The following is a 17,553-nucleotide window of genomic DNA, read 5'->3' on the forward strand; positions in this document are numbered from 1 at the left end:
TCTCGCCGAGCGAAAAAGAAAAACGTCCGCTACACTCAACGGCTCAAACAAGAATGTCCTGATATAGCTTCCATATAAATCGATCAACCCATTTGACATATTGAGCTGCTAAGGGTGCACTTTTTAGCCGACTTGGCTCACTGGGCTCTGTTATGATTTCTAACGTCTGTTCTAACTTATTATTATTTCCGAAATGTGGTGCTTTCATTTGTTCAGACTTTACTTCTTTAGCAAATATCCATATGCGCTTCTTCCATAACTTCTACATTTGTTGGTCTGCCCATGAAGAGAAATCATTCTATCAAGGATGGCACAGCCTCTAGCTTAACTACGTCGTAAAAGAATTGTTATACTCGTACCACTCTAAACTTCGATAAAAAAAATTGTGGAGTTTAATTTGTAAGTACATGCGACTATGTTCGAGTACTCAAAAATTTGGCCAAATTTTATTTGGCAGCAGAAGGGATGACGGACTTTATCATCTGTCTGTTCCTTTAGAGTGTTAGAAACAAACACCACATTAGTGGTATTGGGTATACAAATAAGAAAAAAAATTGTTATATGGTTTGCTCATAAAAAAATTAAACAGGACAAAGGGTTCCGGGGCTTAGGGGTATAGTTTTAGATATGCTTTCCACCCTTACGAAGCCATTTACTTTTAATTGTTTAGTTAGGTGGGAAATACGCCTAAAATGGTTCGATTACCGCATTTGAAACAAATCTTTGAACATTTCTAATCAAACCTTAGTTGTTTTTTCCCGAAAGTTCTGAAACTTTGTTCGCCATGGCCCCCACTTTTCCCTCATAGACAGGTCTGTTTTTGTTGAACTTGATAAGAGTTGTGAAGCTTTTTGATTCATTGATCGCAACATTTATTGCCATCACTCGAACGATGACATTTCAATGAATGATTATGAGGGCGGCACCAGGACCCCGGTCATGTGATGGAATAATTGATTATGGGAACCTTCATATCTGCCGCACATTTTCTATTAAATCAAATCGCCCATACGCATTTCCATGAGGACAACAATGTTGTTGGCGTGGTACTTTTTGTTTGTCCTGTTCTTTTTTTTGGATTTTGTTTTGCAAAGCTTTTAAGTTGTTGCAATTGAAAACAGTGACGACGCTGTTGTGAAGTCACATAGCATACGTTAATAGAACTTGGCAATATGTTTCATATCTTGTCTCCTAACGGATGACGAAGGCAAACATGCAAATGTAACCAGTGGCGGATCAACGGGTTCTTTCTTCTATAAGGAATTAAACGGAATTGCAAAACCGATGCTACACTCAGAGAATTTTGTTTGTAAAAATAGCATAATATTTGCGGCAACAAGAGAAAATCTTCTGAAAAGTGGAAAACAGTGTGTTTTTGCTCAAGCAGCAAACATATTCTGCTATTTTGTTGGAGTAAAAAGTGGAAAAAGTTGAAATTTGAAACGTTTGAAGGTTAACAAGTAAATGCGCGCTAAGTTCGCCCGGGCCGAATCTGTCGGAATCACAAAAGCGGTCGAACGCGTAAAGCTAGACGCTTGAAATTTTGCATTAAAATAGGTCGTTGGGGATTGCAAAGGGGCTATAGCTGTTCAGATTTACATATAGCTTCTTTATAAACCGATCTCATGATTAGACCTCTTGAGCACCTGGGAGCCGCAATTTTTGTCTAATTTGGCTGAATTTTTGCATGTAGGGTTCTGTTGTCACTTCCAATAACAGTGATAAGTACAATTCAAATCGGTCTATAACCTGATATAGCTCCCATATAAACCTATATCCCGATTTGACTTATTGAGCCCTTATATGCCGCAATTTTTGTCTAATTTGGCTGAATTTTTGCATGTAGGGTTCTGTTGTGACTTCTGACAACTGTGCTAAGTACGGTTTAAATCGGTCTATAACATGACATAGCTCCCAGATAAACCGATCTCCCGATTTGACTTCTTGAGCCCTTATATGCCGCAATTTTTGTCCGATTTGGCTGAAATTTTGCATGTAGTGTTCTGTTATGACTTCCAACAACTGTGCAAAGTACGGTCTGAATCGGTCATTAACCTGATATTGCTCCCATATAAGCCGATCACCCGATTTGACTTGTTGACCCCTTACTAGCGCCAATTTTTGCCCGATTTGGTTGAAATTTCGCACTTAGTTTTCTATTATGACTTCCAACTACTGTGCTAAATACATATATAGCTCCCATATAAACCCATCTCCCGATTAGACTTCCTGAGCCCCTGTAACCCGCAATTTTTGTCCGATTTGGCTGCAATTTTGAATGTGGTGTTCTGTTACGACTTCCAGCCGACTTCCGACTTCTGCCAAATACGGTTCAAATTTGTGTATAACATGATATAGTTCGCATGTAAACCAGTCTCTCGATCATCTTTGTTCGGTTCCTAGAACCTTTAATTTTTGCTAGTTTGACAGACAACTAAATATAGTGTGTTCCTAAGATTCGACCCGGCCGAACTTAGCGGGTTTTTCTTGTTTAATTTAGTTATTAACCATAACGCAGATTAATCTAACGGCAAAAAATCTTCCTTTTTTCTCTTTTCGACATGAACTTACTTTACTTTAATTGGCTATGACAGAACATTTACCCCACTAGACGAACGTAGAATAGCGTTCCAAGCGCCCATATTTTCTGCGTTCCTTCTATAATCTCACCACATGTTTTTCCTTCGGGCTCTTGGCCTTCTCGGTTTGCATTCACCATCGTGATAGCCTTCAAAAGATTTATTTGCTGGAGCTTCTTCATTCATTCTGACAACATGACCTAGCCAACACAACCGTTGTATTTTGATACGTTTAATCAGGGCTGCGGAGTCGAGCAATTTTGACTCGACTTCCACTCGTCTCCGACTCCGGGCACTTAAAAATGCTATACCTTATAACCACCACTAAAGGATGGGACCTGGGTATGAGTACAAACTGAAGGTATTGAGGAACAGGATACAGCTTTTTTCCAATAATTTTTATCCAAAATTTAGGATAAGGGGAGGAAGTGGGTGTAAGTGAAGCCCACATTAAATATACTCCTGAGGCCATTAAAATGCGATTGCCACTTCCACGCGGTAATACCTGGGTAGCGGCAACGACAATGCCCCCCATGGGGCCATTTTGGGTCGCTAGGGGATCGAGGGGCCTTTGCCCCTGAAACCGACTTCAAAATCTCATTCCTGGGCTCAAAACTAGGTGCGCCCTATAAAGTGCACTTTTCCCTAAATTTCGTCATTTCGTTTGTGACATCTCGAAATATTAATAATAAATATTCTTAATCGTCAGAGTATTCACGATACCGTGGGAACGATTGAGGCTATGTTCAATATCGAACATATTGGGTAGATTGATTTTAATTTATACAAAAAACGAGTAAAAACGTGTTAAATTCGGCCGTGCCGAATCTTGCGTGCCAACCACCATGGATTCCGCTAAAAATTTACCCTTATTAACTGAGTTTGTATTTGAATTACTTTATAGAAATCAAATCGGGATTTGATTGAGGATTCAATGGTCTCAAGAAGTCGTATGGGGATATCGTTACATACATCACCATATTTGGCATTGATATTTTAAGTCATAAGATAGGTTTTAGGGTCAAATAAGTCAAAACCGGGGATCGGTTTACGTGGGGGCTATATCAGCTTATAGACCGACTAGGATCGTACTTGGCATGTATGTTGGAAGTCGTAACACAAGTCTTTGTTCCAAATTTCAGCCAAATCGGATGATAATTGAGGCTCCTAGGGGCTCAAGAAGCTAAATCGGAGGATCAGGGCTATATCCGAATGTGAACCGATATAACCCATTTGCAATCCACAACGGCCTACATCAATAAGAAGTATAAGTGGAAAATTTCAAGCGGCTAGCTTCACGCGTTCGTGAATTCGACAGACGAACGGACGGACGGACATGGCTAGATGGACTCAAAATGTGGAGACGATCAAGAATACATGTATATACTTTACAGGGTCGCAGATCAATATTCGAGGTGTTCAAACAGAATGACTAGATTACAATACTCCCATCCTATGTTGGTGTAAATGTAAACTAAGTACTTGAAAATTGTTTCGAACTGCGTACGTTTCCAAAGTGATAAAATTGCCAACTTTTTCCTAAACTTGGCTTTCAAACTGTTCGAAAACCGAGCTTATTAAAAAAATGTGTGCAAGTTTTTAATATTTTCAAATATCCATTGCAGCATAAATATGGAAAAACTCAAAAGTGAAATTTTCACAAAATAATTAACAGATTTTGTCCTGTGATTCAAAATTCAGTGAATTTCTTTCCAAACAAAAATTTTAATGAAATTTTTTTCAAATACATACACAATTTTCGTGAAGTGTGTTCTTAAAACAAAATTTTATTGCAGAATTAAAAAAAAATTCTAACCACATAATTTTGAGGACATTTTCATAGGCAATATTTCGAAGATAGTTTGTTATTAAAGGCAACATTTTATTGATATTTTTTCCAACATTTTTATAAAAGAAAGTTTTCAATAAGATTATTTCTAAAAACAAAATTCGTTTAAATTTTCTTTAAAGACAAAATTTATATAAGATTTTTTTTAAAGTCTTAATTCCAATTAAATTTTTTCCAAAGACAAAATTTTGATAAATTTTGCCCAAAGAAAAAAATGTCGATCAAATTTTCTCTAGACATAAAACTGCAATGAAATTTTTCTTAGGAAAAAAATAACAATAAAATTTATCTAAAGACAAAATTTTAACTAAACTTTTTCTCAGGGTTTGAATTGCTTGACTTTTTTTCAATGCTTGACTATTTGCTTTAACTGTGACTTTGAAAAATAAACAAGCAAAAGCAACAGCTAAAGCAATTAAAAAATCAAACTGTTAAAGCATTCAAAGCAAGCCAAGCAATTTGAATCAATATGAATTTCTTAATTGTCAGTATTCAGTTTATTAAATATATCCTGCTTTAAACTTACTTTTTTTCGACTTGCATAGTCGAGCAAATACACAGGAAACAAAACAAATAAGAGCGTGCTAAGTTCGGCCGGGCCGAATCTTATATACCCTCCACCATAGATCGCATTTGTCGAGTTCTTTGCGCGGTATCTCTTTTAAGGCAAACAAAGAATAATGAATAAGAACTGTTATGTTAGTGGAACTGTATCAGGTTATAGTCTGATTCGGGCCATAAATGAATTGAATAGTGAACATTGCAGAAGTCATTGTATAATATTTCAGTCCATTCGGATAAGAATTGCGCCTTGTAGGGGCTCAAGAAGAAAAATCGGGAGATCGTTTTATATGGGAGCTGTATCAAGCTATGGATCGATTCAAACCATATTAGACACGTATGTTGAATGTCATGAGAGAAGCCGTTGTACAAAATTTGTGCCAAATCGGATGAGAATTGCGCCCTCGAGAGGCTCAAGAAATCAATATCCCAGATCGGTGTATACGGCAACTATATCAGGTTATTTACCGATTTACGCCATACTAATATGGCCATACTAATATGGCGTAACAAATACCTCATGCAAAATTTCAGCCAAATCGGATGAGAATTGCGCCCTCCAGCGGCTCAAGAAGTCATGATCCAAGATTGGTTTATATGGCAGCTATATCAGGTTATTAACCGATTTAGACCATGCTTATCAGTTGTCGAAAGTAATACCAAAACAAATCATGCAAAATAACAGCCAAATCGGATAAGAATTGTGCCCTCCAAAAGCTGAAGAAGTCAAGACCCCAGATCGGTTTATATGTCAGCTATACCAGGTTATGTACCATATTTAGCACAGTTGTTGGAAGTGATACCAAAACACCAACGTGCAAAATTTCAGTCAAATCGGAAGAGAATTGTGCCCTCTAGAGGCTCAAAAAGCCAAGACCCCAAATCGGTTTATATGGAAGCTACATCAAAACGTGGACCGATTTGGCCCATTTACAATCCCTACCGACCTACACTAATAAAAAGTATTTGTGCAAAATTTAAAGCGCCTAGCTTTACTCCATGGAAAGTTAGCGTGTTTCCGAGAGACAGACGGGCGGACATGGCTAGATCGTCTTAGAATGTCATGACGATCAAGAACATATATACTTTATGGGGTCTTAGACGCATATTTCGAGGTGTTACAAACAGAAACGAAATTAGTATACCCCCATCCTATGGAGGAGGGTATAAGAAGCAAAAACGTTTAAAACGCGCTAAACGTGTATTAATCATGTGCTGCGTCCATTTATTTCAAATGGCCGGACCTGGTTAATATCAGGCGCCTACATCGAGAGGTCTTATAAAGGTCACAATTCAAAATTTCAGCAAAATTAGATGAAATTAATATACCCCCATCCTATGGTGGGGGGTATAAAAACAGAATGACTTTGACTTCTTAAGCGAACATTTAAAGCATTTAAAACAAGCAAGCTACATGATTCGACTTGAACTGCTTAACTGCCAGCATTTTGTACGACGGATCCTCTCATGACCATCAACATACGTTTTTATTATGGTCTGAATCGGTCTATAGCCTGATACAGCTCCCATATAAATCGATCTCTCTATTTTATTCTTGAGCCCCCAATGGGGGGCCGCTTGAAATTTTGCACAAATACTTCTTGTCAGTGTAGGTCAGTGTAGGTATTGTAAATGGGCCATATCGGTCCATGTTTTGATATAGTTGCCATATAAACCGATCTTGGGTCTTGACTTCTTGAGCCTCTAGAGTGCGAAATTCTTATCCGATCGGGATGAAATTTTGCACGACGTGTTTTGTTATGATATTCAACAACTTTGCCAAGTATGGTCCAAATCGGTCCACAACCTGATATAGCTGCCATATAAACCGATCTTGGGTCTTGACTTCTTGAGCCTCTAGAGTGCGCAATTCTTATCCGATTGGAATGAAATTTTGCACGACGTGTTTCGTTATGATATCCAACAACTGTGCCAAATATGGCTCAAATCGGTCCATAACCTGATATAGCTGACATTCAAACCGATCTGGCATCTTGACTTCTTGAGCCTCTAGAGGTCGCAATTATTATCCGATTTACCTGAAATTATGTACTACGATAGCCCGATAAAGCTCCCATATAAATCGATCTCTCTATTTTACTTCTTGAGCCCCCAAAGGGCGCAATTCTTATTCGAATTGGCTGACATAAAATGTCACAAATGTCACTGACATAAAATGTCACAGGTCTGCAACATGTAATAATATAATAATAGCAGAGCAAATCTTTTCTTATAACCTTTTTTGCCTAGGAAGAGATGCCGGGAGAAGAACTCGGCAAATGCGATCCATGGTGGAGGGTATGTAAGATTCGGCCCGGCCGAACTTAGCACGCTTTTACTTGTTTCGCTTAGTTTCGGTTACTGCGGTACCGAGGTAGAAAAAGGTGCTGGCTATCTCAAAGTTGTGGTTACCAACTTTTTCCATTTTGTTTATCTGATCGGTTGTACAAGGCGTTTTGGGAGTTGATACCATCTATTTCGTTTTATTTTATTTTATTTACAATTTACTGCCAGACCCATTTTCACTGATTCTCTTTCGATTTTTTCAAAGACCATATCCATATCTATTTAGATCTGCATCTCGTATAATCTTCTTCAACAGGTTATTAAAGAGGTCACACGATAAGCTGTCTCAGCAAAATTAACTACTAACAGTCAGCAGACAGTGTTTGCGAGTTTTAGAAGACTTTTTTCTATAAGTGTATCATCAGGGATAGGTTCTGCGCATTCCTCTTCGCCGCCGTTGTCGGACACTCGCAGATGGGTTTAATTTAATGGTTTAATTCTTTGGTAGAATTTCCGGACTTCATTCTGACTCCTGTACATCTCAATTCGCTAACACTCAGGTCTTTCCATTTTCTGTTTCATTCTGCGGAATAGACGTTTCTTCTCTCTCCTTTTCTCCCGATACCTCTCCTTCATTTGGCTCCGCGCTTTTGGTGGTACCATGAATTTCTTGGGGAAGGCTTCCGGTACTCAAGTATGGATTTCGCGGCATTTTCCATGGAGTGGGCAATGACTTGTCACTGCTCCATTATATCATCGGAACAAGGAGTGCTTTCATCGAGCAGTTGGGTCAGTCGAGTGGAGTGTGCCGTTGTCATCTGTTGTGTTTGCAGCTTTTCAATGTCCAGCTTCCGTGCAGTGTCAGATCGTACTTTCCTCGTCATGCTCAAACGGGTGTGAACCTTTGCTGCAAGAAGGTAATGAGACGTGAACCGAATCTATATTCGCTCCACGGATCGATCGAACATCTAACACGCTAGATACATGCCTTCCATCCATCACAACGTGAGCAATAGGGGGTATCAAAAATGGGGTCTTCCAAAAACCTAAGCAGCCACTCAGTTTACATGATTATGAAGTTTTTGTAATAATTGCGCAAAAAATTTCAGAAATCTCTCCCCTTCTGTAAAGAAAGTATCAAATAGTACCAAGATATATAATACCATTCAAGAAAGTACCTTTATGTATGTTATAGTACCTAAATGTTCAATGTTGAATAAAAAATTTTCTGGTCGCCCAAATGTTATAGCCAAGGTGTAGCTGTATGCCAATTTTGTGAGCTTAAGATTACTCTGTAAAGAAAGTACCATTTTGTATATTTTAGTACCTAAGTATACGAAAATAAAATTTCTATTAGTTTCGCAATATATACTTTCAAGGTACCAATTGCACCACAGTACCTTTTATTCCACATATCATATTTTTGTCAAGACTGAGAAAATGTTTGTCAAATTTCTTAATTTTAGCAGTCCCCGTTCGCTGTAGGCGAAGATAAGTTATTTCGTATTATTTTGCACTTTATGATAACAAAATGTACGATTTTTGAATGGATCATGTAGTCACCCATTATACATATCCTCTTTGTGCCTGCATGCCAAATTTCAGACTTGAACCTCCATCTGTAAGGAAAGTACAAAATGGTACAAATTTTGGAACCAAAATAAATATATATATATATTCATAGTTGCACCGACATGCAAAATTTCAGACCTCTAACTCCATCTGTAAAGAAAGTACCAATTTTGGTACCAAAATTTACCAATTTTTAAAAGAACATTTAGTTACCCATCATATGTTTCTTAGTTATACCTACATGCCAAATTTCAGACCTCAAGTTCCATCTGAACAGAAAGTACAAAATGGTACCAATTTAGGTACCAAAATTTACGAAATTTTAATAGATCATTTAGTCATCTATCCGTTAAATGTTTTGTTTTGTCTCTATGCCAAGTATGGTCTAAATCGGTTCATAACCTGACTTGGCTCGCATATAAACCGATCTCCCGATTACACTTCTTAAGTGTCTTATCCGATTTGGCTAAAATTTACAACGACTTCTCCCATGACCTTCGATATGCGTGCCAAATATGGTCTGAATCGGTCTATAAGCTGATATGGCTACCCTATAAGAGAACATGTTGTCTTGGCATAGGCGGAGCGATGAGGACCACTCCCACTGGGGCACTGGAGACTACTTTAGATATCCGACCCATTGACATACAGATTAAGTGTGAGGCAGCCACTGCGGCTATGATACTTAAGGCGGTGGAAGAATGGATTATACCATCGCGGTATAATCGAGGCGACGAAAGAAAACCTGGAAGGAAGGAGAGAGGTTTCCGATCGGATACCTGAGATGAACCTTGAAGTCGAGTGCGAGGCACTGCTGCCATCGGCACAGTCTTGGATTGACGGAACCCTAGTATTGCCATCTGGAAGATCATGTTACACGGATGGATCAAAGCTAGAGGACAGAGTGGGCCTGGGGGTTTACATTGACATTGATCCCAGGGACTGAGATCTGTTTTAGACTGCCTGACCATAATACGGTCCTACAGGCGAAGATCCGGGCGATCGAGGAATGCGTGAAGTGGAGTGGTGCTACCGACGGTAAAATGGCCATAAGAGCAATAACAACCAGGACGGTAAGGTCACGAACAGTTTTGCAAAGTAAGAAGGAGATTAACGCCTTCTCTGAGGATGGCAAAATCCGCATCGTTTGGGTGCCAGGCCATAACGGAGTAAGAGGAAATGAAAGGGCAGACGATTTGGCGGTGAAGGTCAGAGGACTGTCGTCAATAAACTTGGTTAACCCGAAGCCTTTCGGGTCCACGCAGTCGGAGTTAAGGGAGTGGGAAAGGAATGCGCATGCCACATTGTGGATCAGCGAAACGGTTAATAGGAAGGCGAAAATCCTATGGGGGGATCAAAATCGTGAGAAGATGAGGCTATTACTGAAAAGAAGCAAGAAGGAGGTCAGTATAGCTATTGGTATCATAACGGGACACATAGGACAACGAGCTCACTTATGTAAAAACGGTGCGGCAAGTGATAGCATGTGTAGGGCATGCGGGGAAGATGATGAGACGTTGAAGCACTTAGAGGCAGGGGCGGATTAATATCTGCACCCTCTTTTCAACCTAACCTAACCTATAAACGGATCCCCTGATTTTATTTTTGAGCCCCTATAATGCATAATTTTTATTCGATTGGGCTGAAATTTTGCAAAAAGACTTCAATATCCAAACTAAGTATGGTACGAATCGGTCCATATCCTGATACGGCACCAATAGCATGGCAATTTTTATCCATTATCCTTTGTTCGCCTATAAAGAGATACCGGACAAAGAACTTGACAAATGCTATCCATGTTGGAGGGTAGAATTTAGCACGCTATAACTTGTTTCGATTTGCTTCCTACTAAGTGGTGTATCATTTCCGTTCAGACTCGACTATAAATAAGAGTTTCCATATTATTGAGCAAAAGTTGAAAAGTTATTCTATAATGGCCAGTTGGTGGAAATAGTTGACATGTTGCTGGGAAATTTTGGCAATTAATCGCTCCCATGTATTTCCATTTAAATGACGACCAGTAGGCTTTCCGTACCGATGAACTCATCTTCGGAAAACTTCATCCATATTTTCTCTACAATTTTTCACCGAAAAGAAGGCCTTACACATTAAAAAACAAACCTTTAAGTTCACCCAGCTTTTCAAATTGATTTGTATGTTACTGTAAAGTGTCACTTTTACGACCTTCTTTTAGGCTTATGCCTCAGACATTTGATTATATGAAATGTCAGTTGGCAAACAGAGTGGTAATCCGTTTGCATTGTTGCGACCACAGGAAAAGCAATGGGGAAATTCGTAATTTAGATGTTTATTTAATAAGTCCATATCATTAAAACTGATTACATATGACTTTTTTGCACTAACAACGTTGAAGAGGAGACCTTGGATTATTTCTTAATTTCATAGCGTAAGAAATTTTAAACAAATTTAGCGTTTTTCGGTAAAATGTAAACATGAAATGAGAAAGTTTGCTATAAAGATTATAAACCTTTCTATGAATTCATGAAGAATTGAAAACTGTAAAGAGGATAATTGTTCTTGATCGTAATTGTCTATTCGTATGCGTGGACTGTATGGTTCGAATTGATGATCTTAGGGGGATGTGTCCGCTTTATTAAAGGGAGAGAAAAACTTTGGGATTTATTCTTTGAATTGGAGCATTCAATTGAAAAATACACCGCAGCGCAAAAATTTTTATGAGTTTTTAAAGTTTTTTGACAATAAAATTGCAACGGATTGACATTATCAAGTAAATGCGTGAGATATGCGTCTTTCAAACAAGTGGTCGTTTGTCATTATTGGAGTAGGTTATGTCCAAAAAATAAGTGATGAAAATTCGCTAAAATAGAAATTACAAAAATGCTTCAGGGTGATTTGGCTTAGCGTAAACTTAACCTAAACCCTTAGTTGTACGATAACGATGATGGTTAAAATATTTAATGTTCTAAAGGTTAATGTATCTATTTATGGACCTATCTGTGCGACATTATTGTAAGAATTTTAGAAGAAACAAGTTATGGTTCATTTAGGACCATAATTGAACTGAATATTGGAGACCATAGTACAAGTCATTGTGTAAAATTTGAACCAAATCTAGTAAGGTATGTTAAAGGTCATGAGAGAAGCCGTTGTACTTAATTTCAGCCAAATCGGATAATACTTGCGCCCTTTTGAGGCTCAAGAAGTCAAGATCCCATAGCGGTTTATATGGCAGCTATATTAGGTTATGGGCCGATTTGAACTATTCTTAGCACAGCTGTTGAAAGTTATAACAAAACACCTCATGCACAATTTCAGCTAAATCGGATAATATAGTGTCCTCTAGTGGCTCATGAAGTCAAGATCCCAGATCGGTTTATATGGCAGCTATATCAGGTTATGGACCGATTTGAACTATTCTTAACACAGTTGTTGGAAGTCATAACAAAACACGTCGTGCAAAATTTCAGCCAAATCAGATAGGAATTGAGCAGTATAGACGCTCAAGAAGTCAAGACGCCAGATAGGTTTATATGGTTGATTTATATTAGGCGATTGATGACCTGTTCTTGTTTTCAGTGGAATGGCTCTAGATCGCCCAGGAGTAGGCTTAGAATCAACTGCAAAGACCCAATAGCTGCGGTGGTGGTAATAGGCCGTAGAATGTTGTCTGCTACTGAGACCCCTACTGGTGGAGCGGTTGCGTCAGATTACACTAGCTGACAGACTACTGGTTCGCAGGGGGTTTTGACGAAGGCCGAACCTTTTTAGCTTCGCATGCCCATAATTTGCCTAGGCTACCGAGCTTCTATGGCAAACCAGTGCGCTCTTTAAACGGTTGGAATAATAAAAGAAGCATAGCTCCCAGGTTTATTGAGAGGCTTGGTTTGAATGATCCGATAAAGATAGAGTCTTCATAAATTGGGCTCGGAGATTCACTGAACGAGTTACCCCAAAGACGACACGCCTAGATTCGGATACGGCACCGTAGTCAGCCAAAAGGATATGATCACCTGGAGGGTATCCCATGCCAAAAGGATATGATCACCTGAAGGGTATCCCATGCCAAAAAGATCTAAGGCGAACAATAGTAATATGGGTCCAAGAACTTTTGCTAAAGTCGCTAAGGACAGCTTGGTGATGGTAGTTGCTGACAATGGCGACAAACAGAGCTACATATCTAGGAACAAATAGACTATTCCACGTCAATGGACTGTTATCTTTATACTCCGATGTCCTTGCCGAATGGCCTGGCCCTCTTTCAGTTTGTGACGATGCAGGCTGGTATCGGGGACAATACAAATTAATTGTTTTCCAGGATCAACGTTCAGTTGATATGTATTGTTGCGCCCTTAAAAAAGATTGGCGAGATCTGGCAAGGCGCAGCACAGGATTAAGTCAAGAAGGAAGATATTTCTTGTCGATCAATGGTACACGCTTAGATACCAAGGATTTCTTCAGACCCTGAGTGCATACTTGGGAGACTAAGGGACAGTAAACCCAATCATTCAATCACCGATTGGAAGATTGAATGAGGCTGATTACTACCGGAGACATACAGTATTCGTACTAAACTCCTCCGTACCTGTTTCGCAGACCTCAACAAGTCTGAAGGAGTTGCGTCCTACGGATTTAATAAGTTAAAACGTAAGGTGTATAGAAGTGGGTTGGGGAATCAGGAGACGACTCAGCAGTTTTTGCTGAACACTTGTCTGAGGAATTATCAACCACATCTCTAAAGTCTGGCGGATTGCAGGGGTTTGAAAATCTCCTGTCAGGTTAAAACAGGAGGGGAAAGCATCGGGACGGAACCCGACAAGCCCTATGTGGGTGGGTCATCCGGTTAGATTGCGCTCATGGTGTGCGCCAGCAGATAAGGACAGAACTCAAAAGGTACTTGGACAGCAGCAGCTTGTGAAGCATCTATTGTGAAGCAAGTTTCCAGTATTCTGAAGAAGAGTGATTTCACGGCTTTCTCAACTGCACTAGATTCGTAAGGAAACTCATCATGACAAGATCGAACTCGCTCACTCATTTGAGGATGAACTCGCTGAAAACTGAAGATTCCATAGTAGACAGCATTGAAATTAATAAGTCTTATTACCGGCTGGATTCCCTACTCTCATAGAAATTTGTTAGTTAAAACAGCACAAATATTTGCTGAAACAGCAGAAAGTCTGCTGAAAATGGAACAACAGTAATTTGCTGATAAAGAAGCAAAAATTTTCTGCTGTTTTCAAATTTTATAAAGTTAAATTTTTGTCCATCTTATTTTCCAATTTTTTTTTTAATTTTGTACAATTTGTCAATTTTTGATCGAATTTAAATACAATCTGGCGATTTGTAATAAAGGGGATAAACGGACATTTATTGCAAGAAACAGGCAGAAGGTACTACATATCACCTTTGTATAGGAAGATAAAAACACAAGAATATGCGACTGGGATATATATTATATATACTATATTAGTTTCAGCCTTGGAGAAAATACTGCAGAAGTGGTCCCTCGGCTCAACAGAAGAAAAGCGGATTGGGAAAATTTCGGCACAAATTGTGCACGTCTATCCCTTCTAGGCCGGAAAAGAAAGTGGAAACTGCGAAGGATATAGCCATAATGGTCAAGCGGATCACGAAGGCCCTGCATGACTCCTTTTTGTAGCCAAGTCCGAACGGCGTGCTGCATTGCGACATCTCTTTTGAGGAGAAGTTTTTACATGGCATAGGACCTCACAAATGTTGCCAGCATTAGGAGGGGATAACCAAAGCTGAAAATTTTATGATGGTCTCGCCAGGATTCAAACCCAGGCATTCAGCGTCATTGGCGAAACTGCTAAACTCTGCGCTACGGTGGCCTAAGAAAATGCAAGGACTATACTTGAAAAAGGCTCAGCTCCAGTGAGGAAACATCCGAGGCCTTTAGGCTACATAGGATGCTAGTGGTTATTCCCTTAAAACTTCTCTACTAAGTGGTGTCGCTATGTGGCACGCCGTTCTGAGTCGACGTAAAAAATGAGGTCCTTTATCATTGAACTTAAACTTTTCATGTTCATGGGAAATTTAGTTGTAGTATGTAGGGAGAATGTATTTAATAAAACAATCGTTACTACATTTCGTGAAGATCAAAAGTTGTAGCTACTACGGCCTTATAAGCGTAAATTGGGCGATACATTTATATGGGAGCTGTATCTAAATCTGTACCGATTTGTATGAAGTTTAGCTGAGGTTTTCAGATAGGTAAGTACCACTCCAACCAAAATTACAACTATGATAATTTATGTGAAAATAGGGCGGTATATATATATACCCGAGCTTTATCCAAATCTGAACCGATTTTCATTAAAATTCATTGCATTTGTTCCTAGTAAAAAAAAATTAAAGGGTCAGATCCAATCATATCTGCCATCAGATATAATGGGATCAAATTGTATCAAATTGGAAACAATTAGATACAATTTGATCTCAAATTTTAAATTGTTTGACTAGGGTTGCGTAAAATTTCGTGATTTTTGGATAACAAATACGACCGTACCTTGACTACAAAACACGCACAGATAGACAGGTGGATTTGCAACCAAACGGACACAGCTAGATCAAACTATTAAGCAATTCTAAGTTGTTCGGTGCCATAGCAGTGGCTCTAGATGCATATTGTGTTTAACTCAAAAAAACTGTCATATCAATGCTTACATTGTGCTCATATTAAATTCTAAGGCGTGAAATTCTCCAATAGATCCCAAGAAATTCACTTTATCAATTTTGGATGCCGTTGAGGCATGTGTAATCTTTAACCGATCTTCATAAAATTTTGTATTTTGCTTAATGGGTAAAAATTGAGAGTATGCGTTAAAAAAAGCAAGTAAAAAAGTTTTAAGTTTGTCCAGGCCGAACTTTGGATACCTACTACCTCGCTTATATATATTAACCACATTTCGTCAAATACGGTGAGAAATGCATCATCTATGAACCCGTAACGTTAGATATAGATCTAACTGTAGTCCGATCTCACAACACAACTCTTTGTACCAAATTCATCAGTTAATAATGCATATTTCATGGCCCTACGAAATCAAATCGGGATATCGGCCTATATCGCGGCTATTTCCAAATATAGACCGATCTGAGCCACATTGAACACGTATTTCGAAGAGTCTAACACAGCCCACTGTGCCAATTTTCAGCTAAACCTTGTGATAAACTTGCTTTTATGGTCCCAAGAAATTAATTGGAAGATCAGTATATATGACAGCTATATTTAACTATAGCCCGATCAGACCATGCTCGGCACGAATGTCGAGGGGCCTAACACAACTTTTAGTGCTCAATTTCAGCGAAATTTAATTATTTCGCTTATTATGGGCCTAAAATCTTAAAACGAGAGATCGGTACATATGACACCTACATCCAAATCTAGCCCGATCTTGGCTATATTGAACTGGAATGTCGAGGGGCCTCAAAGAACTCGCTGTCCCAAATTTCAGCAAAATCTGACAATAAATGCGCCTTAATATGCCTGGGACTATAATCGAGAGATCGGTCTATAAGGAAGCTATATCCAAATCTGGACTGATCTGGTCCAAATAGAAAAGGGATGTCGAAGGCCCAAACACAACTCACTGTCCCAAATTTCGGAGAAATCGGACAATAAATGCGCCTTTTATGGCCCCAAAACCTTAAATCGAGAGATAGGTCTATAAGGCAGCTATATCCAAGTCTAGACCGACCTAGGCCGTATTATACAAGAGAGTCGAGAGTCCTAATACAACTTACTGTCATAATTTTCAGCGAAATCAGATAATAAATACGCCTTTAATGGGCCCAACACCTTAAATCGAGAGATCGGTCTATATGGCACTTTTATCTAAATCTGAACCGATCTGGACCGAATCAAACAAGGACGTATAGTTGTCGGTCTAAATGGCAGCTATATCTAAATGCCAAATTAAACAAGGACGCCGAGAGACTTAACACAACTCAATATCCCAAATTTCAGCGAAATCGGATATCAAATGTGGGTTTAATGGGCTTAAGACTTCAAATCGGCAGATCGGCCTATATTGGGGCTATATAAAGATTTACTTCGATATAGCCCATTTACAAACTTATCCTGTCTATGGACAAACAAGTTAAAAGGCGTTAAGTTCGCCGGGCCTTTGGATACCCACCACCTCCGGAATATATGCAAACCACCTTTCATCATAACCTGGTGAAAAATTCATAATTTATGCCCCCATAGCAGCTATATCGAAATATGGTCCGATTTGGACCAAATTCGCCACGGACATGGAGTGGTCTAATAAGTACAAGTCATTGCTCAATTTTATAAAACAAAATATTGGTCTTTTTGGTAGTCATATCCATATACGACACGGATGTCGAAAAGCCTAACATAAGTCACTGTGTCTAATTTCAGCGAAATCGAATTAAAAAGAGATCGATCGAGAGATCGGTCTATATGGCGGCTATATCCAAATCTAGACTGTTCGGGGCCAAATTGAAGAGGGATATGGAAGGCCCATAAATCGGCGGATATAGGGGCTATATGAAGATATAGTCCGATATAGCCCAACTTCGAACTTAACCTGCTTATGGACAAATAAAGAATCTGTGCAAAGTTTCAGCTCAATATCTCTATTTTTAAAGACTGTAGCGTGATTTCAAGAAACAGGAGGACAGACATACGAACATGGCTTGATAGTCTTCGATTTTTACGACGATCAAGAATATATA

The sequence above is a fragment of the Stomoxys calcitrans genome, chromosome 1, assembly GCF_963082655.1.
Source record: "Stomoxys calcitrans chromosome 1, idStoCalc2.1, whole genome shotgun sequence".
Lineage (NCBI taxonomy): Eukaryota > Metazoa > Arthropoda > Insecta > Diptera > Muscidae > Stomoxys > Stomoxys calcitrans.